This window comes from Rana temporaria, chromosome 1 (genome assembly GCF_905171775.1).
Source record: "Rana temporaria chromosome 1, aRanTem1.1, whole genome shotgun sequence".
Classification (NCBI taxonomy): domain Eukaryota; kingdom Metazoa; phylum Chordata; class Amphibia; order Anura; family Ranidae; genus Rana; species Rana temporaria.
The window spans coordinates 121,120,920-121,144,565 of record NC_053489.1 but is presented as its reverse complement, the minus strand read 5'-3'; positions in this window follow the sequence as shown (position 1 = coordinate 121,144,565).

The following is a 23,646-nucleotide window of genomic DNA, read 5'->3' as shown; positions in this document are numbered from 1 at the left end:
CCTGTGTGGAAGCAACAGTCTCTCTGCAGCAGTCCAATACGTCCCATGCTGAGTCATAAACACATCTCAGAAATCAGCAGGGAGTGTGAGATTTGCTGATTGCAGAGCTTTATGTCTGACTAAGCAGGGGGTGTTGGATCACAGCAGAGAAACCGCTGTTCCAAAGTGAACAGTTGCTATTCCTTTAGCAAACCAACCCTAGTGTACCATTTGCAGCAGTGACAAATCAAAACAGAGCCTCAAAGTAACCTTCATATGTCGTGCTCTCTTTAGCTGACCAATAGTGTTCTGGCGTACCTTTAGTATGAAATCAATATTTGTTTCCAAAAAAAGATTTCAAAGACAAAATATAGTAAGAACATATATAAAACACTGGTTAAGAAACAGAAAAGAAAAAAAACAGAAAACAAAATAAAACTGAGCCCAAACCTTTTTTCTTGTGTGGGGTTCCCCTTGACATCCATTCCAGTTCCTCATTAAGGATAAGAGTCTGGTATACTGTAGATGAAGGGAATCCCTGGTCGTTTGTTTACAAACCAAAGTAAAGCAATTGAAGCTATCAGTTGCTGTCATTTTTAATGTTGCCCTTAAAGTATTATTAAAAGCACAAACTGAATCTTTTAATTTGGTACATGTTCTTTGGGGCATCACCCAACCCTGTATGCCATGACTTCATTGGAGGGCAATCTGCTACTTTACCATTGGATTTATATGAAAGATTGGTTGGGCTATTTTGGTCAACAATTGGCTTGCTCTATGGTGGAGGTAGTGGGTGGAGCCAGTTAAGTGGTTACATGATCCCCCATGCCATTTGATTGACAGTCCCTTGCTTATTAGCCTAGAAAAAAGACCAGGGACGTTTGTGCATGCCTATTTCTTAGTACTGAAGATTAGGCGAGGTTCAAAATGCTTTTGCTTGTTCCCCCTTACCTGATCCCCTGCAATAAAAGGTTCAAAAAATAAAATGTATGTTTGAGGAAAAACACCTACTTAGAGACTCTATTTTTGCAGGTCTATGCTGGACTTTGGGTGCCTGTTTTTTTGGAAGGACTTGGAAGAAAATGTCATCATCCTAATGTGCCTTGCGAGAGCCCTCCTAGATGGTGCTGCCAGGTAAGGGCTATGAGTGACAATAGATTACGTTTTTCTGTTTACAGTCTATCCATGATAATGCCCACCACAACATGATGCAACCACACATTATTGATTGATTTATGGGGAAAACAAATCCATTTATTAGGCAGGTCAACAACAGGATGGAGAGAGAGGAGAGGGGCTTATTAAAGCTATAAGCCTTCAGAGCGGGAAGTGATCTCCAGGATAGGTACTATAGATTGCATAGCTTGTATTAAGGTGATGACAGCAGCCAGTCTAATGAGACTACTATATTGAGACAAAATACAGGTATTGCTATATGTTTGCTGAAAAAATGTAGAGCATGAGTTTTTCTTTAAATGGAAAACCCAAAAAAAGTCACAGGCCCGGATTCAGAAAAAAGATACAACGCCGTATCTCCTGATACGCCGTCGTATCTCTGAGTCCGGCTGTCGTATCTATGCGCCTGATTCATAGGCCCGGATTCTGAAAGAAGATACGACGGCGAATCTCCTGATACGCCGTCGTATCTTTGAGTCCGGCCATCGTATCTATGCGCCTGATTCATAGAATCAGGTTACGCATAGATCTCCCTAAGATCCGACAGGTGTAAGTGACTTACACCATCAGATCTTAGGCTGCAATCTCTCGCTGGCCGCTAGGTGGCGCTTCCGTTTGTATACGTGAGGAATATGCAAATGAGGAGTTACGCTGATTCAGAAACGAACGACCGCCTGGCACTTTTTTTTTACGTTGTTTGCGTTCGGCTTTTTCCGGCGTATAGTTAGCCCTGCTATATGCGGCGTATCCTATGTTAAGTATGGCCGTCGTTCCCGCGCCAAGTTTTTAATTTTTTACGTCGTTTGCTTTTCTATGATGTGTTCTTTTTAAAAACAAAAGGAAAAGTAGGCCTCTTACCAGAAGGGATGGATCGCAGGTTATAGAGATCAGACACGCTTAATTGTAATTGGCACCAACTGCAATATTCCACTCCTTTCACTCCAATGAGAGAACTTCTTGTTATGGTATTGAATTCATCTGGATATGGAAATACTTCTCAAATACTCCCAGCTTCACCAATAATTCTACTGAATCCTCTCCAGTACATGGAGGTATTAAGAAGGGAAAAACTTCCTAGTGCAGTATTTAAAAACTAGCATTTTATAAAAATTTGCATTGCACTTTGCAGAGATAAAAAGGAAGATATCAGACAAACACAGCTGTGAACCTTATCCTGCAGGCTGATGAGTGGTGATATCACAGAATGGGGTGGAGCTGCATTCTGTGACATCACTATAGAGCAGTGTTTATCAACATTTTTCTTCCTCCTCCCTGATCCCCTCCCCATGACTTTACTATTGAGATCAATGGCAGAACCATTGGTCCCTCTACACACACCAAGTTGCTGGGTGTAATCCTAGACTCTGACCTCTCCTACAGCCTCCACATCCAATCACTGGCTACATCTTGCCACCTTAACCTCCACAACATTTCCAGAATTCGCCCCTTCCTGACTATCGACACCACAAAACAATGTATTCACCCTTTGGTTATATCCTACCTTGACTACTGCAACTCTTTCCTCACTGGCCTACCTTTACACAGGCTATCCCCCCTTTAGTCTGTTATGAATGCTGCTGCTAGACAAATATACCATACTAACCGATCCATAACTGCTGCTCCTCTCTGCCAATCCCTTCACTGCCTTCCCATACCCCATCGTATAAAATTTAAAATACCTACTACAACATGCCAGGCCATCCACAACATTGCCCCTAGCTACGTCACCAACCTCATCTGCAGATGTCACACAAATTGTCCTCTCAGCTCCTCCCAAGACCGCCTGCTCTCTATCTGCCTTGTTACCTTCTCTCATGCTCGCCGCCAGGACTTCTCCAGAGCCTCTCCCATCCCCTGGAACTCCCTGCCCCAGTATGTCTGGTCAGCCCCTGACTAAGCTCAAGTCTATTGGGTGAAACATGTAGGAGGTCTCTACACCACATCAGTGATGCTCTGACCTCACAGATGATGTGGCTCCACACACTCACATGCCTGATGCACCTATTAATGCAGTGAATGCCATCTTTTGCACAGGCATCATGATACTGTATTATAGCATACTGAACAGATGACTGCAGACCACACCTACCCCTGCAAGAGACCAGAGCAATCGAGCATTGACATCGGCAACAAGCCTGGTTTTATGTGAGCTATACATCTGCGAGGACTGTGCTTTTGTCACGTTCTCACGTACCTTGTAGACGAGCCTCCCTTACGTATCTGACTCACGGCCCGTGGTAGAGCAAACAAGAGGCTCGGCAGGGGTCATGGGGAAGCTGCAGATCAGACAGCCATGGACCTGTTTGAAGCTCTGTTAAAATAGCCTGTTTGGTATGTAATTTTACAGTTTTCACAGTGCAAATGGTGCTTATGGTGCTTAAGGTGTTTAAGGAGTTAAAAAGATTAACCTCTGTGGTGTTCAACCTTGATGCACACCTTTGGGGCAAAAGAATAAAAGTATTTCACCCGCCAGAAGCTCTCCTCTTGTTATTAACTCAAAGCCAATGGGGCCGCTACATATATACTTGGGTTTAAAACAAAATAACACACATTGATAAGATTTTTTTTACATAAAAAAATTTAAAAACATTATAATTTCCCTTTAAATTATTTTGCACTATTCATTCAATGTTGCATAGTTGCAGCGCCATCTTGTAACATATACAAATAATAAATAATTGTATTTTCTCTTAATAAATATATTACAGTTGGAATTCAAGATTCAACATAGCATAGTAAAAATAATTTATCTTTTGTATAAAAAAAACTGTACCAGACCATGACCCAGCAGCACTCTGCTTTCTGACAAGGTCAAAGACAGCAGTTTGTCAAAACTGAATTTAATCTGTCATGATGAATTACAATTTTGATTCAGCTCTACATGAAATGCTACCGGAAAATAAAAAAATAGGAAAGCTGGTTTGTTTTAATACAATCTGTTGTTTCTACTGTGTTCTTATCTGCTGTTAATAGGTGAATGACAAACCACATGACAGATTTACAGCCTTTTGCAGCTTTGCTTTGCTGATCAATTATCAGACATGGGCAGGGCTAAATAAAAGTTATTTACAGACCTAGACTTTGGAGATAATTTTCCTATGGGCAGTCTTTGTGCCACTGCAGTTAGCAAAACTTTATTTAAAAAAAAAAAAAAAAAGTTAAACTATTGTGAAAGAAATACATCTTTAGTTTTATGTTCAGTTTCTATGAAAAGTTCAATTATATTCACAGTCAAATTTTTTTTTCATTTTGGATGGAGTAGAAAAAGCAAAAACCCCTGCCATGTTCCATATTTCATTGGAGAGATTTCCCTTCACATCCTCTCCTGCAGATTCAACAGGAAGTAAAAAATCTTTTTTTTTTTTTTTTATAAATTCTTTATTTTCTTCACAGATTTCACATTACATGTTATCGTATTTCATACCAATTGCTTATTCAAGCCAGTACAGAAAGAAAAAATAAATAAATTCTTACTATCTTATATTTTCTCTATCGCCTTAATGTTTCACTTATCCCTCATGATTTCTCTTTTCCTCTTTGGCATTTCTTTTCGCCGTATTACCCCCTCTCTTCCTCCCTCCACACCCACAGAAAAAGAAAAAAAAATCTTTCTAATGTGAGGGAAATCCCATCTTGGCTTAGGTTTACCCTAGTGCTGCTACATAATCATGCATTTTTCAGTGTATTTCCAGAGTGTGTTTTTACACGTTTTTGATGCATTTTTATGCTTTATATCTAGAGGGAGGAGACTGGTAGTTAACCATTTGCCGACCAGCCAACAATAATTTTACTGCAAGCCGGCAGCTTGAGCAGGCATCATAATGTACCAGTACGTCACCCTACTCATGTGCACTGCGTGTGCCCCTTGGGGCACATGTAGGTAGGTTGTGTATTTTCTGTATTAGTTTGTTAGAGGATGAACCAGGATGGGGAGAATTAAGTTAAGTATTATGAGTTAAGTTTGTGTGTGCTCAGTTCCTAGGCTTTTTGGTCCCAGCCAGCCCCCTGTGGGGAAAGCTGTGGTCCAGGGCTCTCGGCACAACTTGAGGTCTTGGCCCGTGCTGTGAAGGGGGACTGCTGCACCTTGCAGTCCATCAAAGGCACAGGGGTTATGGAGAACAACCAAGACATGGAGAATGTCAGCATGGACTACTACTACCTTGCAGAGGTATGCCTGGACAGCTACTTAGCTTTAGTTAGAGTTAGGGATTGGACTCTGTTCATATTAGACTGTAATGTTGGAAACTCTTCAGTAAAGTTGCATCAACTGTTCTAGTCTAGTCTGAAGTTATTAAAGGGGTGCATGTTGTTTCTGGCATATCCAAAGAACCAGAGTCTGTAAAGCACAAAAGGGGTATGAAGCTCTGCTTCAACAAATGTTGATTTGCCAAAGAATTAAACAGAAGTGTAGTTGCTAAGATTAACAGAGCACTAGTTCAGGACACAAGCAACCAGTCTTTAGGCATAGTACCTGGTAAGATGACAGGTCCTTCAGTAGCAATGGGGTCAGTGTTCTGGCACCCTCCCTAGCAGTCAGTTTCCAATAGCAACCAGAACCAAACTCGTGTTATGGAGATCCATGGCCTGGTCACATGGGTATGGAAGTAAATGAGTTAATGAGCACACGCATAAGGTCCATACTATGTAAACAGCAGGTATACTAAACTGGTAGAGAGGGCTCAGCATGTCCCTCTTAATGCAATATATAGTAACAGTGTGTAGTGACATGGGACATGACACTTCACAGAGGAACCCTGTGGGGTTGATTTACTACAACTGCAGCATGCAAAATCATGGTAGCCAATCAGCTTCTAACTAAGTTTTGTTTAATTAAGCTTTGACACAGAACACTGGAAGCCCATTGGTTACTATGCAGAGCTGCACTCGATTTTGCACTCTCCGGTTTTATTAAATCAACCCCTATATGTTCTACTACTGCACACAGTGAAGGCTGATCACCAAGTCGGGAAACTGTTAGATTTTTCACATGACTGCAGACTTCCCCAGCTCCAGTGAATGAGCAGGCTCCATCTGATGTCCACCATAGACACTGATCGCTGTCCGGTCCTGCATTCACCAGTCGAAGTTACCTTTTCAACAATGAAACCTGACTCAAGGTGAAGTCCTTAAATATATTTTTAGATCAAGCTAGGCTACTTTCATAAAGTATACATTTGTAATTTTACCAGTCTATTTATTTTACAGTAGTTAATGTCTTCATACACTTTAAATTATAAGTGCATAATTTAAAGTTGCACTACACTATATTTAGGCTGAGTTTACACCTATGTGAATTGGATGCAGATTTTACCAATTCGCATGACAGGAGTTTGTGACCAGCTCTCTATGGGAGCGGGTTCACATATCTCCGTTGCGGCTGCGGAGCGGCTTGCACAGGAACATGTGCATCTTTGGCTCGGCTTCAGTGCCAAATTCAGCCCTGATCCGTCCCTGAAATGGAGAACAGGAATGCGCCGGACCCCTGCTGCGAGATGCATCAATCGGAGGTGGGAACCCAGCATTATTGTTGGTTGATGTTCAGGGGTGTGTTGAAGTCACCTAATCAGTGTTTAGCTGGCAACATAATTGTTGTATGGTTTTGTTGTCACATATTTAAGGATTGTGTAAATTGTTTCCCCCTTTAATTTTAGTTACCAGTATCCAACAACTTTGATGAGACCTTAGACTAAGACAAATGCTTCTAAGGCTCATTATAAATCTTTATTGGAGATTTACTGAAGTAAAGCCTACATGTTTGACCTGCAAAAGAAGTGTGTGTCTGTTGGAATTTAATTTCCAAATCTGTGATCAGTTGCACTGATTTTTTAAGCTCAGTTACAAATGTCTGCAAATCTCTGTGGAGTGGTTTATAGCATAAACCAGCCGTCACTAAATGGCGGCCTATATAATTGTAAATGGCAGGGTTGGTTTGCTGGGATCGCGGGTTTCCTCAGCAACCACTGATGCTGCGTGCATGTGCCCGCCACCTGCTCCTCACCGCAGGTCTCGGTGAAAACAAAAGTTGATGGGCCGTGAGTAGGGGCGTAACGTCACACGCGCCCTGCCCCCCTGCTGCTCGTGGTTCCCGGCTCTCCCTGTGAGTAGAGGCGTGAGGTCACGGGCGCGCCCCGCAAGCCCCCCCCACCCCGCTGTTCGCGGTTCCCGAATCCTGGCTCCCAATGTCTCGCAGCTTCCGCCTTTTCGATTTTTAAGATGTGCCCTCCTGCATGCAAGGTATGTGTTATACACCTAACTAGTGATCACTAAAGTATTTCTATTGTGCACACTGCTGGGCATATTTAAATTAAAGGTCAGGCTGTTGGGCACCTTTCTTTATTTTAAGGGGAACACTGATGGACACATTTTATTTTAAGGGGCAGGCTGATGGGTATATTTTTAATGTGCACACTAATGGGCATATTTTGTTAAGGGGCACACTGATGGACTATTTTGTTGTACCCATCAGAGTGCCCCTTAACAAAAAATATACCCATCAGCGTGCCCCTTAAAATAAACTTTGTCCATCAGCATGCCTCATAAAATAAAATTTGTCCTTCAGCGTGACCCTTAAATTAAAATTTGTCCATCAGCGTGCCCCTTAAATTAAATTTTGTCCATCAGCGTGCCCCTTAAAATAAAATGTGCCCATCAGAGTACCCCTTAAAATAAAACTTGCCAATCAGAGTGCCCCTTAAAATAAAATGTGCCCATCAGCGTGACCCTTATTTTATGTTAAGGGACACACTGATGGGCACATTTATATTAAGGGGCACACTGTTGGACATATTTTATGTTAAGGGACACTCTGGTGGGCACATTTTTGGTAATGAGCACTCTGGTGGGCATATTTTATGTTAAGGGGCACGTTTTGTTGTGCTCATCGGAGTGCCCCTTAATATAAAATGTGCCCATCAGGGTGTCCCTTAACATAAAATTTGCCCATCAGAGGGTCCCTTAACATATAATGTGCCCATCAGCGTGACCCTTATTTTATGTTAAGGGGCATGCTGATGGGCACATTTTATGTTAAGGGGGACTCTGATGGGGCATCTGATGTAAGGAGGCACTCTGACGGGAATGCCTGATTTAAAGGAGCACTGTGATGGGGACACCAGATGCAAAGGGGCACTGTGATGGGGATACCTGATGTAAAGGGGCACTGTGATGGGGACACCTGATGTAAAGGGGCACTGTGATGGGGACACCTGATGTAAAGGGGCACTGTGATGGGGACACCTGATGTAAGGGGGCACTGTGATGGGGACACCTGATGTAAGGGGGCACTGTGATGGGGACACCTGATGTAAGAGGGCACTGTGATGGGGACACCTGATGTAAGAGGGGCACTGTGATGGGGACACCTGATGTAAGAGGGCACTGTGATGGGGACACCTGATGTAAAGGGGGACACCTGATGTAAAGGGGCACTGTGATGGGGACACCTGATGTAAAGGGGCACTGTGATGGGAACACCTGATGTAAAGGGGCACTGTGATGGGGACACCTGATGTAAAGGGGCACTGTGATGGGGACACCTGATGTAAGAGGGCACTGTGATGGGGACACCTGATGTAAGAGGGCACTGTAATGGGGACACCTGATGTAAGAGGGCCCTGTGATGGGGACACCTGATGTAAAGGGGCACTGTGATGGGGCACCTGATGTAAAGGGGCACTGTGATGGGGACACCTGATGTAAAGGGGCACTGTGATGGGGACACCTGATGTAAGAGGGGCACTGTGATGGGGACACCTGATGTAAGAGGGCACTGTGATGGGGACACCTGATGTAAGAGGGCACTGTGATGGGGACACCTGATGTAAAGGGGGACACCTGATGTAAAGGGGCACTGTGATGGGGACACCTGATGTAAAGGGGCACTGTGATGGGGACACCTGATGTAAAGGGGCACTGTGATGGGGACACCTGATGTAAGAGGGCACTGTGATGGGGACACCTGATGTAAGAGGGCACTGTGATGGGGACACCTGATGTAAGAGGGCACTGTAATGGGGACACCTGATGTAAGAGGGCCCTGTGATGGGGACACCTGATGTAAAGGGGCACTGTGATGGGGCACCTGATGTAAAGGGGCACTGTGATGGGGACACCTGATGTAAAGGGGCACTGTGATGGGGACACCTGATGTAAGAGGGGCACTGTGATGGGGACACCTGATGTAAGAGGGCACTGTGATGGGGACACCTGATGTAAGAGGGCACTGTGATGGGGACACCTGATGTAAAGGGGGACACCTGATGTAAAGGGGGACACCTGATGTAAAGGGGCACTGTGATGGGGACACCTGATGTAAAGGGGCACTGTGATGGGGACACCTGATGTAAGAGGGCACTGTGATGGGGACACCTGATGTAAGAGGGCACTGTGATGGGGACACCTGATGTAAGAGGGCACTGTGATGGGGACACCTGATGTAAAGGGGCACTGTGATGGGGACACCTGATGTAAAAGGGGCACTGTGATGGGGACACCTGAAACTTGACAATAAATATTGTTGAAATTGTACATTTCTCATGTTTTAATAGAAATACAACGACTACAATCTTTCTCAGAGTCATAACACAGACTTGAGATTCGGACCTCGGCCCAAAGAACATTTTGCCGACCGGACCTCCTTGAATTTTAATTAAGTACCCCTGGCATAAACATCTCGGGATATATGTAGATACTTTAGCTGCTAATATGTTACAATAAATCATTTTTTTTTCACTGCCTATAGACAGGAGTTGGCACCAGTTAGGGATTGTTTGCACTTGCTCGCACACTGAGATGTTTGTGTGTGGGCAGCAGCCTATTTTGGTCTGCAGTGATGTGTGGCAGGGGGCTGTGCAATGCACATTGTGTCACATCACACTGACAGGGGTGCTTACAATGATCAGCTTTTATGTTGCTGTAACTGATTATAAAGTGTGAGCTGGAGTTTGGCTTCAATTTGTTAGTGCATCTAAATATGCTAGTACATCTAACGCTCCCCTCCCAGACTGACAAAGCTGCTGTCCAGAGGTGCCCCCTGTGCTCATTCATCCAGAGTCCAGGGTAGGGACACCCTAACACAGGAGGTGTGTTACTGGCCAGATCACCAGGGAAAACCAGAGGCAAACATGCCTAAAAAGAAACCAAATGCAGCCACTACATCTAATGATTGGTAAGCTACAATATATTATATTTTTTGGTTTTGGGTTTAATACAGTTTTAATAGCAGGCTGAATTTCATGTATTGTACATAGAACATAGGGCGCTTCTGGCCAGGAGATCAATTCTCAAAAGTGGGGAAGTAGTGTCATCCAAAGAGGCATAGGAGGTGCTATACTGACACTGGGGAAGCTCTTTTCAAGAGTAGAAGCAACTCCAACTGGCAAGGCTAAAAAGTAGAGAAGGCGCCTCTTAGGCCTCGTACAGACGACCGAACATGTCCGCTTGAAACTGTCCGACGGGCAGTTTCCGGCGTACAAGGCAGATTTGTCTTTTGGTCCGCTGGCTTGTACACACCAGCGGACCAAATTCCCGTCGGACCAGAACGTGTGCACGTAAACCACGTACGACGTCACTATAAAGGGAAAGCCCAAAGTCAATGGCGCCGCCCTCTGTTCCGCTTTTGCTAGTTACGGGTTTGCTCGTGTTAGTGAAGGTTTGGTTAGAGCCGATTCGCGCTTTTCGGTCTCCACGCTTTACCAGGTTGTATTCTCGGGTTCAGTACGTGTGCTTGCGGGATCGTAGTTGGCAATCGGGTACAGGCTTTCAGGTCGTTCTGCTTTGCAGTTGCGTCCTGTCCGCTCGTATCTGTTTGTCGCGCGTTCTTTGCAGGTAGTGCTGGATTTGGGAGTGCTTTCTGTTGGAGTGTGTTCTTGATTGACCAGCCGGCCGGTTTGAAGCCATGATGGAGCAGCAGCGTCAATTTTCGCGAATTGGTGCTGGTTATGGGATAGCTTCTGGATATGCTCATCATTCCAGTAGTTTGGCCAGGAACAGGGGGAGGAGGCGTTCCTGGAATAAGAATTGGTTGCGCCAGCGTGACCAGTTCTCTCATATGCCTCTGCTTAGGGAAATCCAGGAGAATAATCCTAATGACTATAGGAAATTTCTCCGTATGACGGACCCCGTATTCAACCATCTGCTGGATCTTCTGTCCCCCTATATCACGAGGCAGGACACTGTGATGCGCCAAGCCATCACGGCCGAGCAGAGGCTTATTGCCACATTGCGGTACCTGGCGACTGGGAGGAGCCTGCAAGACCTCAAGTTCTCGACAGGCATCTCTCCACAGGCGCTTGGGGTCATCATACCGGACACGTGTTCTGCCATCATCAAAGTTATGCAGGAGGAGTATATTAAGGTAAGTTTCCTCATTTGAACCTCACAATCTGTCTTTAATAATGTGGGCAAATAACTTTTTCTTTTATTTCCCAGATATGCTGTGTGTTTAACGTTCCCTTTTCTCCCTATGCATGTTGATATCAGCTTGCCATGTTCTTTTTCTTGGCCTACCTGCATATTTGTACCTTACCCAATATTAACCTGTCCAGCATGCTATCCTAGGGACAACCCCACCTTGCCTATTTTTATCTTGACTTTTTTTTTACAGTTCAACCCCCCCCTTAAAACTGTTTTTGTCCCCATCAGAGGGCTGTGGAGTCTCTTAATTAAGTGGGCCTATATATTTGTGCCCCGAAATTCTCCCTGCACAATTTTTAAATGCAATTTGAATACTGTGAAGTTGCACAAGGATGCTTGTAGGATTATGTTTGCAATGTTTATGTGCCAAAGTACTAAATATCTTTATTTGTTTGTCCCCACAGCTTCCCTCCACGCCACAGAAATGGCAGACTGTTGCTTCCCAATTTGCCCAGCGTTGTGATTTTCCGAACTGCGGTGGAGCAATAGATGGGAAACACATCCGCATAGTGCCGCCACCCCACTCAGGGTCCTACTATTTTAACTACAAAGGTTTTCATAGTATTGTGTTGATGACGGTGGTGTCGGCACAGTATGAGTTTCTATATGTGGACGTGGGGAAGAACGGCCGGCTGTCTGATGGGGGAGTGTTCGCGCGGACAGAATTCTACAGTCGTCTCCAAGCTGGTGGTCTGGCACTGCCACCGGATGAAGACAATGTTGAAGGACTTCCGTTTGTGTTTCTAGCGGACGAAGCTTTTGGGCTTGGACCTCACCTCATGCGGCCTTTTCCCCAGAGGACCCTCACCTCAGAGAGGAGGGTGTTCAATTTTCGGTTGGCCAGGGCTCGGAGGGTAGTCGAGAATGCCTTTGGGATACTCTCCAACCGGTTTCGCCTGTTCCTGACAGCGATACACTTGGCGAAATATAAATTGAACACCATTGTTTTTGCCTGCTGCAAATTGCACAACTTTCTACGCAGGCACTCCCAGGCGTACCTACCCAACATCGGTGCTGAGGCAGGACTACCCTCAGATACCCTTCCTGGGCTGGACACTGGTCGCGCTGGCTTGGCCCCCCAATCTGCTCGTGAGGTACGCGACAAATATGTTGAGTACTTCATGGGTCGGGGGGCCATTGCTATGCCAGATCATATTTCTTTCTAATTCGGCCCCCAAAAGAAAGAAATATTCACATAACTAATAAATAATTTGACCATTGGACTTTATACAATTGTTTGTCATTATTGCTTTTTCTCTTTTTATCTGTCTTCCTGGTTCTCCATCTAACTAGTGCACTTCTAGTGACAAATTTAGTTCTCCAGTTTTAGTAAATAACCACAATTGCACATTATTCACTCATCTACAAACTGGGTATTGAGTCTAGAAATAAGAAGCCACTAATTTTTCATATTTTGATGTCAAGCTTTTTATTTTCAGCTTGTTCATTACCCCCCAAAAAAAGTATGCATTTTTATTATGAAAACATGTCTTTAGAATTTGGAGTCAACAATATATTTTTTTAGTTTTATATTTTTGCCCATTTTTTTTCTTTTTTTATAGTGATTATCAAGAATATAGATCTTAAAACATTTCAAATTTTTTGGTATCAAATATATAATTTTTAATTTTTTGGGGGTTTTTATACATATATATATATATAAAATGCCTCCTCTCTGCCTCCTCCAAATGCTGGCGTCTTCTTTCCCCTAAATAACACAAAACAAAAGGTATACTCATCAGCACACAGATATTGGAGAGCAGAAATCGCATACATTGCTTAGAAGAGGCTTTCATTTATTTTCTTTTTTTGTCTTCTTCCACCAAACCTACATTTTTAGCAGACTTCTAGGCCAAGCTCTGATCCTGCCCCTTTTTAGCTAAAAGTGACACACATGGATGTCCCCCCTAAACTTTCTTTCTGGGAGACCCTACAAAAAAAGGAACATTTTTATTGTGGAGACACAGGTGCTCTGAATTCCAGATGGGAAAACAGCTGCTTTATGATCACTGTTGAGAATGAATCCTGTTTGCCTTTCACATTCTCTCAATTTTATTTGTCAGAACTAGCTTTTACACAATGTTTGCAAACAAAGTTTTTGGCCAGTGAGCCATGTCCAGGTGTGTTGTTCCCGGACTAACCTCGCATTTCTGAGAAACAATGTGATTTTACGCGGTTTACTATTAACGATATTTGCAAAAGGTAGGTATTTTCGTTAAACACATACAATTTCAACATGTACAAGCAGGCCAAGGAGGCAGATGTCGAAATATACATTTCAACACATTCTTGAAGACAATTGCCCCCCCCCCAAAAAAAATAAGGACTTACTTTTCCTCAGAATTTTCAGGATCTTCTTCATCTGATGTGGCTCCCGCAATTTCAAGTCTGACCAACGTTTCCTGAGCTGTTCTTTGGACCTGGTGACACCAAACATGTCCTTCATTCTCCTCGCCGCCTTGTCCATAATGTGGGCCTTTCTGCGGTTAGGGGTATTGTATGGCCCATATTCCCCGTCATAGTCCTTCCTCCGCATGATGTAAACTAACTCCACCATTTCGTCGAACGCCATATTAGTGGCTTTGTATCATTTTGGCCTGGATCGGGACGTTCCTGCCTCTGTCCCTTCACTTGCGGCCTGAGAGCTTCGTGCACGCTCGTGTGACATCGCCATTTTTCCTTCCCACAGAGATTATGGGCGTGGAAAAGAGGAAATGTTCCATCATGGGCGGAGACGAGGGTGGCGATTCATGCATACGCGGAGTGTAGAGAATGCAAACAACGTGTTTACGTAGGTTACGCGGAGACTATTCGAGCGATTACAGAACCTACACAGTTAACACCATATTTCCGTTTAACATTGATTAGGGGCATGGCAAAGGTGACGAGGGCGGCGTTTCATACATACGCGGAGTGTATAAAAGGCAAACAACGTGATTACGTAGGTTACGCGGTAATTATTCGAGCGTGAGAATCGAGGAGCTAGAGAGAGGAAGGTAGGAAATTTCAACATGGGATCAGCAGAGGCCTAGAAAATGGAGAGCCATGGGATGGGGGTTTGGTCTGTTGGTTGCACCCTTTTAACGCTATTATGTCTCTTGGGTACCACAATGGTATTTTGGGATCCAAATGCTTTTGGACACATCACAAAATATAGATGGGAACAATGCTCTACCTCATTAAAATTTTTGTATGGTGTATTCAGATCAGGCCAAGTATTGTTCTGTGTTGGTTGGACAGAGGTCATTAGGAAGTGTCTTTTATGTCATCAAAGCTGAGGGGAAGAATATCTACACATGAATGCTCTCATTTATAATAATCGTGTATGGTTCTAGATTCCACGTATTTACTGCAATGGAACCAAAGGGTCTGCATGTATTAAATCAATCTTTGGGACAACCAATGGGGCAGAGCTGGCCAGCATTTTTGCAACAGGAGACACTGTGTTTGTATTTATATATAGGTCCTAAATGTTGGGCCACATATTCTATCAATGTCAACGCTGAGCCTTTTTTAAATCGTGTTTTCTGTTTTTTTTTCTTTTGTTAATCTAGACTAAACTAATATAACTTAAATTGGCCAAGGAATGGACCTACTACAGTCACAGGACAATATCCAGCGCTTGCTGGATAAATTTTGTGACATGCCCATCCTGTGAGATTCAAAGGAGGCTAATTACAATCGCAAAGACCTACGAGCGGCAGCACTTGAACAGCTAGCAAGCTACATGCAAACATGGGTGCCAGAATGCACTGCCAACATGGTGAAGGATAAACTTGCCAACCTCAGGGGCACATATAGAAGAGCTTACAAAGCTCACCAAAAAAAAAAAAATCAGGAGCAGCAGCAAGACAACCAAAGGAGCCCAAGCTGTGGTATTTCAAACAGATGTCTTTTTTGCGGGATCAACTGGACGGCAGGGAATCAATGTCAAGTCTACCTTCCAGCCTTCCCTCCACGCTACCTTACAGCGGAAATTCCCCAGATTCACACAGCCCTGCAGAGTCTGAAGAAGAGGGCCTGGCTGACAGAGACGCAGATCTGCGACTCTTCGATGATGAGGTATAGTAGTTTCCCAAATATTTCTGGGCTACTAATTATTGTTGGATTATTGACTTGATATTGTAAAATAAAAGCCAAGCTGGGAAAAAATAACACAAGTCGTGGGCAGACAAATAGGTGTCAGGGGTGACAACTGCAGGGGTCAGAAGGAGAGTCTGTTCAAGTTAAAATGAACCAAAAAAAAAACAGTGTCAAGCATGAAAATGTGTGTGATTTGATTGTGCTAAATATTAAAACATGTCCCTTTTTTTGACACAGGAAGAAGAGACCAGCCAGGAGGTGGCAGATCCTCCGGTCAATGTCAGCCAGGCGGAAGGGGTCAGTGGCAGCCAGGAGGAGGCCGGGCCCAGTGGCGTACAGCAGGTCCCCAGGCCCAGGACAAGCACCACCAGCCAGGTTCCTCCCCTCCAGATGAGGCCACCAGGCCGAAGGAGGCACTTGAGGCTAGTGGAGGACGCAAGCCTCCGCATGATACAGGAGGCCAGTGCTATCATGAGGGCCCCCCTCAACCCCACAGAAGCCTACAGTGCCTCCGTGGCTCATGATCTTAACCAAGGGGGGGAGGAGCAGAGGAGACTGGCAAAGGGCCTGATTAATCAGGTGCTTTGGTGGATGGAGATGGACCTGCTGACCACAGACACTGGGCTATGTGACCCGGCCCGGCTTGCTGAACACCATCCTCCTGCTGCCACATCATCCCCACCTGCAAGGGGCCGTGTACGGGTCCGTGGAAGATCCGCTGTAAGGCAGCCTGGAGGGAAGGTTGGAAGGAAGAGGAGACGGTGATTCCCTGCCTTCCATTTGATTCCCCACAAAAGTCATCTTGTTTGGACTACCACAGCTTGGGTTACTTTGGTTATGTGCTGCTGCTTCTGATTTTTTTTTGGTGCCTCCTGAGGTTTGCTAGTTTATCCTTCATCATGTTGTAAATGCAAGTCTGCATGTATTTTGCTATCTGTTCAAGTGCTGCCGTTCTGTTTATTTTGATTTTTTGCATTTGCCAAAATAAATGGCTTTTTGCTTTAATTTCAAACCTTGTCTATTGTTTGTTATACTGTGGGCATCAAACATTAAAAACAAATACAATGGGTCATTTACAAAGGACACAAACTCCTTGGGGGGGGGGGGACATTTGGTGTGCCAACATGGTAAACAATTTAAATAAACAAAAATAAAAAATAAATAAAATAACTTGACCAAAACCTAAAATAGAACTAAGTACCAAAATGAACAAAATGGTGACATAACTAGAAACAACAACATTTTTTCGAGAAGATGAACATTAACTAAAAATAATATTAATATATACATGTGGAGGACCAACAAAAAAAATGCCACGTCTGGGCTAGAAAACATTTTCAAAATATTACATCACAAGCAACAAATGTCACATTTCAGTATGGGACAACTCAGTTGAAATAGCATCAGCAAGAGAACGGGTTTATTCTAGCAAGAGAACAATGAAGAAAACGACGCAATAAACTGTTGTTTCTTGGGTCGTTTTATTCATTGTTCTCTTGCTAGAATAAATCTTTCAAATGACGAATGTGCCATATCCCAAAGAAACGCGAGTTTTACCTGAACGAGCGCTCCCGTCCCCTCATTTTGTCTGAGCATGCGCAGGTTTTTTGTACGATTCTTTTGTGTACTAACCAGCGAACATGTACGACGGACAGGTTTCCAGCGGACATGTTTCTTAGCAAGTCTAGAAATATTTGTCTGCTGGGAAACGGTCTGCTGGACAAATGTACGCTCGAAAATGGTACGCTAGGCCCTACACACGACCGAACTTGTCCGCTGAAAAGAGCCCGCGGACCAGTTTCAGCGGACATGTTCGGTCGTGTGTACGGGGCCTTAGTGCAGTTAATTAGAAATGTAAATTGCACTTATAAGATCACAGTAAAAAAGGGGCCTTGTCTGATTGTCACATGAAATTCTGTCCCTGTGGCTACGTCTCCTTAAGCCAACCAGCAGCGAGAGAGAGCGAGAGAGAGGGGGATGGATGTAGATAGCTGACACAGGGAGATCCTGTCATCTAAGGCCACAGTAGAACGCACGCCTCGCTCATGGTCTCTCGCTGCTAAACATTTCTAATTCTGCACTTAGAGGCGCTTTTTCTACTTTTTATGAATTTCATTTATGACTGTCATGCACTTTAAAGTGGTTCTAAAGGCTGAAGTTTTTTCTTATCTTAATGCATTCTATGCATTAAGATAAAAAACCTTCACTGTGCAGCAGTCCCCTCAGCCCTCCTAATACTTACCTGAGCCCCATCTCAGTCCAGCGACGTTGTACGAGAGCCTCGGCTGTCAGGCACTCTGCCTACTGATTGGCAAAGACACAGTAGTGGGCGCCATTGGCTCCCACTGCTGTCAATCAAAGTCAGTGAGCTAATGAGAAGAGAGAGAGGGGGCAAGGCCAAACCACAGCTTTGTGTCTGAATGGACACACAGGTCTATGGCTTGACTCAGATGCAGGATCCAGTGTCTTAACCACTTAAGCCCGGACCATTTGGCTAGCCAAAGACCAGAGCACTTTTTGCTATTCGGCACTGCGACGCTTTAAGTGACAATTACGCGGTCGTGCGACGTGGCTCCCAAACAAAATTTACGTCCTTTTTTTCCCACAAATAGAGCTTTCTTTTGGTGGTATTTGATCACCTCTGAGTTTTTTTAGTTTTTTTGCACTATAAACAAAAATAGAGCGTCAATTTTGAAAAAAAATATATTTTTTACTTTTTGCTATAATAAATATCCCCCAAAAATATATAAAAAACATTTTTTTTCCTCAGTTTAGGCCGATACGTATTCTTCTACATATTTTTGGTAAAAATAAATCCCAATAAGCATTTCTTGATTGGTTTGCGCAAAAGTTATAGGGCCAGATCCACAAAAACCTGACGTAACTTAAAAAATCCAATTTAAGTTACACTGCCTTAAAGTTTCTACCTAAGTGCCTGATCCACAAAGCACTTATCTAGAAATTTCAGGCTGTGTAACTAAAATTCCGCCGGCGCAAGGCGTTCCTATTCAAATGGGGCGAGTCCCATTTAAATGAGGCGCGCTCCCGCGCCGGCCGTACTGCGCATGCGCGTCGGCCGTACTGCGCATGCGCGAAGTTACGTTACGCCGAGTTTTGAGGATCGCGACGGCTTAAAGTTGCGTCGGGGATAAAAAAAATGACAGCGGCATGCATTCCTGAGGGAGAACTCCATGCCCATTTTCAAAGAAAAAAAACGGCATGGGTTCCCCCCCCAGGAGCATACCAGGCCCTTAGGTCTGGCATGGGTTGTAAGGAGACCCCCCCACGCCGAAAAATTGACGTAGGGGGTCCCCCTACAATCCATACCAGACCCGTATCCAAAGCACGCTACCCGGCCGGCCAGGAAGGGAGTGGGGACGAGCGAGCGCCCCCCCCCCCTCCTGAGCCGTGCCAGGCCGCGTGCCCTCAACATGGGGGGGTTGGGTGCTCTGGGGCAGGGGGGCGCACTGCGGGCCCCCCCACCCCAGAGCACCCTGTCCCCATGTTGATGAGGACAGGACCTCTTCCCGACAACCCTTGCCATTGGTTGTCGGGGTATGCGGGCGGAGGCTTATCGGAATCTGGGAGTCCCCTTTAATAAGGGGGCCCCCAGATACCGGCCCCCCACCCTAAGTGAATGGATATGGGGTACATCGTACCCCTATCCATTCACCTGGAGGCAAAAAGTAAAATGTAGTAAACACACAACACAAGGCTTTTTAAAATAGTTTATTATTCTGCTCCGGAGGCCCCCCCTGTCTTCGTTATTAGCTCAATTACCAGGGGGGGCTTCTTCTTCCACTCTCCGGGGGTCTTCTCCGCTCTCCGGGGGTCTTCTCCGCTCTCCGGGGGGGCTTCTCCGGACTCCGGGGGGCTTCTTCCATCTTCTCCCCTCTTCCGCTCTTGACTCGGCGAACCCCGGTTCTTCTTCAGCTCTCCGGTGCCTTCTTCTTCAGCGCTGGCTGCCTGCTATGTTTGTGTGTTAGCTCGATTTCAAACAGGCAGCCGGCGCGGTCTTCTGTGGCGTCATCTTCTCTTCTGGTCTTCTGTTCTTCCGATGTTGCCTCGTCGCCTGTTGTCGCTGTAATGATGGAAGCGCGCCTTGCATCACATTTATATAGGCATCACCGTCCCATCATGCTCCGGTAGGTACCCACGTGGTGGGTGCACGTGGGTAGGCACCCACCACGTGGGTACCTGCCGGAGCATGATGGGACGGTGATGCCTATATAAATGTGATGCAAGGCGCGCTTCCATCATTACAGCGACAACAGGCGACGAGGCAACATCGGAAGAACAGAAGACCAGAAGAGAAGATGACGCCACAGAAGACCGCGCCGGCTGCCTGTTTGAAATCGAGCTAACACACAAACATAGCAGGCAGCCAGCGCTGAAGAAGAAGGCACCGGAGAGCTGAAGAAGAACCGGGGTTCGCCGAGTCAAGAGCGGAAGAGGGGAGAAGATGGAAGAAGCCCCCCGGAGTCCGGAGAAGACCCCCGGAGAGCGGAGAAGACCCCCGGAGAGCGGAGAAGACCCCCGGAGAGTGGAAGAAGAAGCCCCCCCTGGTAATTGAGCTAATAACGAAGACAGGGGGGGCCTCCGGAGCAGAATAATAAACTATTTTAAAAAGCCTTGTGTTGTGTGTTTACTACATTTTACTTTTTGCCTCCAGGTGAATGGATAGGGGTACGATGTACCCCATATCCATTCACTTAGGGTGGGGGGCCGGTATCTGGGGGCCCCCTTATTAAAGGGGACTCCCAGATTCCGATAAGCCTCCGCCCGCAGACCCCGACAACCAATGGCAAGGGTTGTCGGGAAGAGGTCCTGTCCTCATCAACATGGGGACAGGGTGCTCTGGGGTGGGGGGGCCCGCAGTGCGCCCCCCTGCCCCAGAGCACCCAACCCCCCCATGTTGAGGGCACACGGCCTGGCACGGCTCAGGAGGGGGGGGGGGCGCTCGCTCGTCCCCACTCCCTTCCTGGCCGGCCGGGTAGCGTGCTTTGGATACGGGTCTGGTATGGATTGTAGGGGGACCCCCTACGTCAATTTTTCGGCGTGGGGGGGTCTCCTTACAACCCATGACAGACCTAAGGGCCTGGTATGCTCCTGGGGGGGAACCCATGCCGGTTTTGTTTTTTACAAATTGCCGTGGAGTTCTCCCTCGGGAAAGCATACCAAATGCCGTCGCTGGAATGGGCCTTTACAAGGTGTTACTAACTTTACACTTTGTAAAACGAGCCCTAATTTTACACTTGCAAAATAACACTTACGGCGCAAAAAGGAAGCTAGAAAGCTTTGTGGATCGCCTTAAGTGCTAATTTGCATACTAGCAACGGCATTTCGACTCGAAATGCCCCCAGCGGCGGATGCGGTACTGCATCCTAAAATTAGGCAGTGTAATTCAATTACACATGCCGGATCTTCTGTGTAACTTTGGAAAAAGCCTTTTGAGGATCGTTTCCAAAGTTACACACAGACTGAACAGCAGTTAAGTCGGAGTATCTCTTTTGAGGATAACCCCCATAGCGTCTACAAAATAGGGGATCGTTTTATGGCATTTTTAATATTTTTATTTTTTTACTAGTAATGGCGGCGATCAGCGATTTTTATTGTGACTGCGACATTAGGGCGGACACATCAGACACTTTTGATGCCATTTTGGGACCATTGTCATTTATACAGCGATCAGAGCTATAACAATGCACTGATTACTGTAAAAATGACACTGGCAGTGAAGGGGTTAACCAGTAGGGGGCTCTGAAGGCATTAAGTGTGTCCTAGGGATGTGTTCTAACTGCGGAGGGGGGTGGGCTACATGTGACACAACACTGATCACTGTTCCCGATCACAGGGAGCTGTGTCACGCTGTGAGATGATCGCGGGTATCCCAGTGGACATCGAGTCTGGGGGACCCGCGGTCGGACTCACAGAGCTTGCGACTCATGCGCCCACAATGCCGCATCTTAAAGGGGACGTACAGGTACGTCCATTTGCCCAGCCATGCCATTGTGCTAACGTATAATATCGTGCGCTGGTCCTTAAGTGGTTAAGTAAACATTACAGACCAGTCCCGCTGTTATGATTTCCAAGATATCTGATCTTTAAGATGTCAAAGATAAGGAAAAAGTAGAAAAAAATGTCTTCTTTAAATTTCTAGCCCATCACCTGATGACACTAGCAAAAAACTGAAGCCTAAGGCCTTGTACACACGGTTGTTCCAAACCGATGAGAATGGTCCCACGGACCGTTTTCATTGGTTCACCGCTGAAGTGGCCTGATGGTCTGATGTGCGTACACACCATCGTTCTAAAAACCAATTGGGTCAGAACGCTATTTTTAGTTTACCATATATACTCGAGTTCAGCCCGACCGAATTTAAGCTGAGTCACCTAATTTTCCCACAAAAAAAATGGGAAAACTTATTGACTTGAGTATAAGCCTAGGGTGTCCATCTGCATGCCTCACTTTGCCTATGTGCATGCCTCACTGTGCCCATGCCTCACTGTGTCCATACCTCACTGTGCCCATACCTCACTGTGCCCATACCTCACTGTGCCCATACCTCACTGTGCCCATGCCTCACTGTGCCCATGCCTCACCGTGCCTTACTGTGCCCATGCCTCACTGTGCCCATGCCTCACTGTGTCCATGACTAGACTTACGTTTAACATGGGAGCATATAGAAGGGGCGCCCAGCTTTGAAAAATCAGTGCTCCTCAGCCATTGGTCCCCCAAACAGCAAACTTTGTACAATTGTAGAGGAGAACTGGGGTCCAGGGGACCTAAGGCCGGCCGGTACCGGGTCCCCAAAGTTACCAGAGAAATGACCGTTTAACATGGGAGTCTATGGAAGGGGTGCCCGACTTTGAAAAATCAGTGCTTCCCGGCCGTAGGTCCCCAGGACAACAAACTTTGCACACTTGTAGAGGAAGAGTGGTGCTATATGTGTAGGGGACCTACGGCTGGCCAATTCCGGGTCCCCAAAGTCTGGGAGATCAGGCGCAAAAAGGTGACTCGAGTATAAGCCGAGGGGGGCATTTTAAGCACAAAAAAATGTGCTGAAAAACTCGGCTTGTACTCGAGTATATACGGTAATTTGTGGACCAAAAATATGAATTCATTTTCATATTTTGATTGTTCATTGAATGCCACATAATTTGTGGATAAATCAGTCAGTTGGTTTGTTTATTGAGTGACACAGGTAGTACTGATTTTAAAGACATGCTGAATTGTATAAATGTATGTAGAATACCTGCATTAACTCATGTGAACTTTTCAAAGGAGCTAACTGATCATCTGACAAGTAAACTCAAGAGACAAGAATATCACCCTCTGAAATATTCTTTTTGACTTATTATTTGCCTTCACCAACTGAAAACAAGATATTTCTTTATATCTAATGGAAAGCCTAAATTATCCCTGAAGCTGTCCTTTTCATGAGTGGGAGCTTCTACCTTATTCCATCATACTTCCAATTCACTTTAATAACAGTAAGCAAAGCATCTATCAATCACAGTGTCCCATAAAACATGATACATTATATTCATGCAGAGAAAATGTTTTGTTCATTGTTAAGAAAATATGTGTGCATATGTCAATGTATATATATTTATATATTTACAAGAGACATGATAGTTGATGGACGTTATGACTGCACGAAAAGTGTAAAAGATCTGTATTTCAGAAGAAGCTGTTCTGTTGAGTTATGAAGATGGCTTGTTATAATTCATGTCCGTGATGTCACAGGTAAAAGTGTTTCTGGACTTGTAAAACGTGCTTTTTTATTTAAACTGTCAAGAGCGTCATACAGTCAAAATGTCACTCTCATAGATTATAATGTCAGAGTTCCTAGTGTAGAATTATTTCCTAGTATTTTACGGCAATTCATCTATTATTCCGTACATTTATCATGAGATGATGAAGCCTTCAGAGAAAATACATTTTTCAGCAGTTTAATTTAATAATACAATGCATATAGGGTGGCAGACTTAA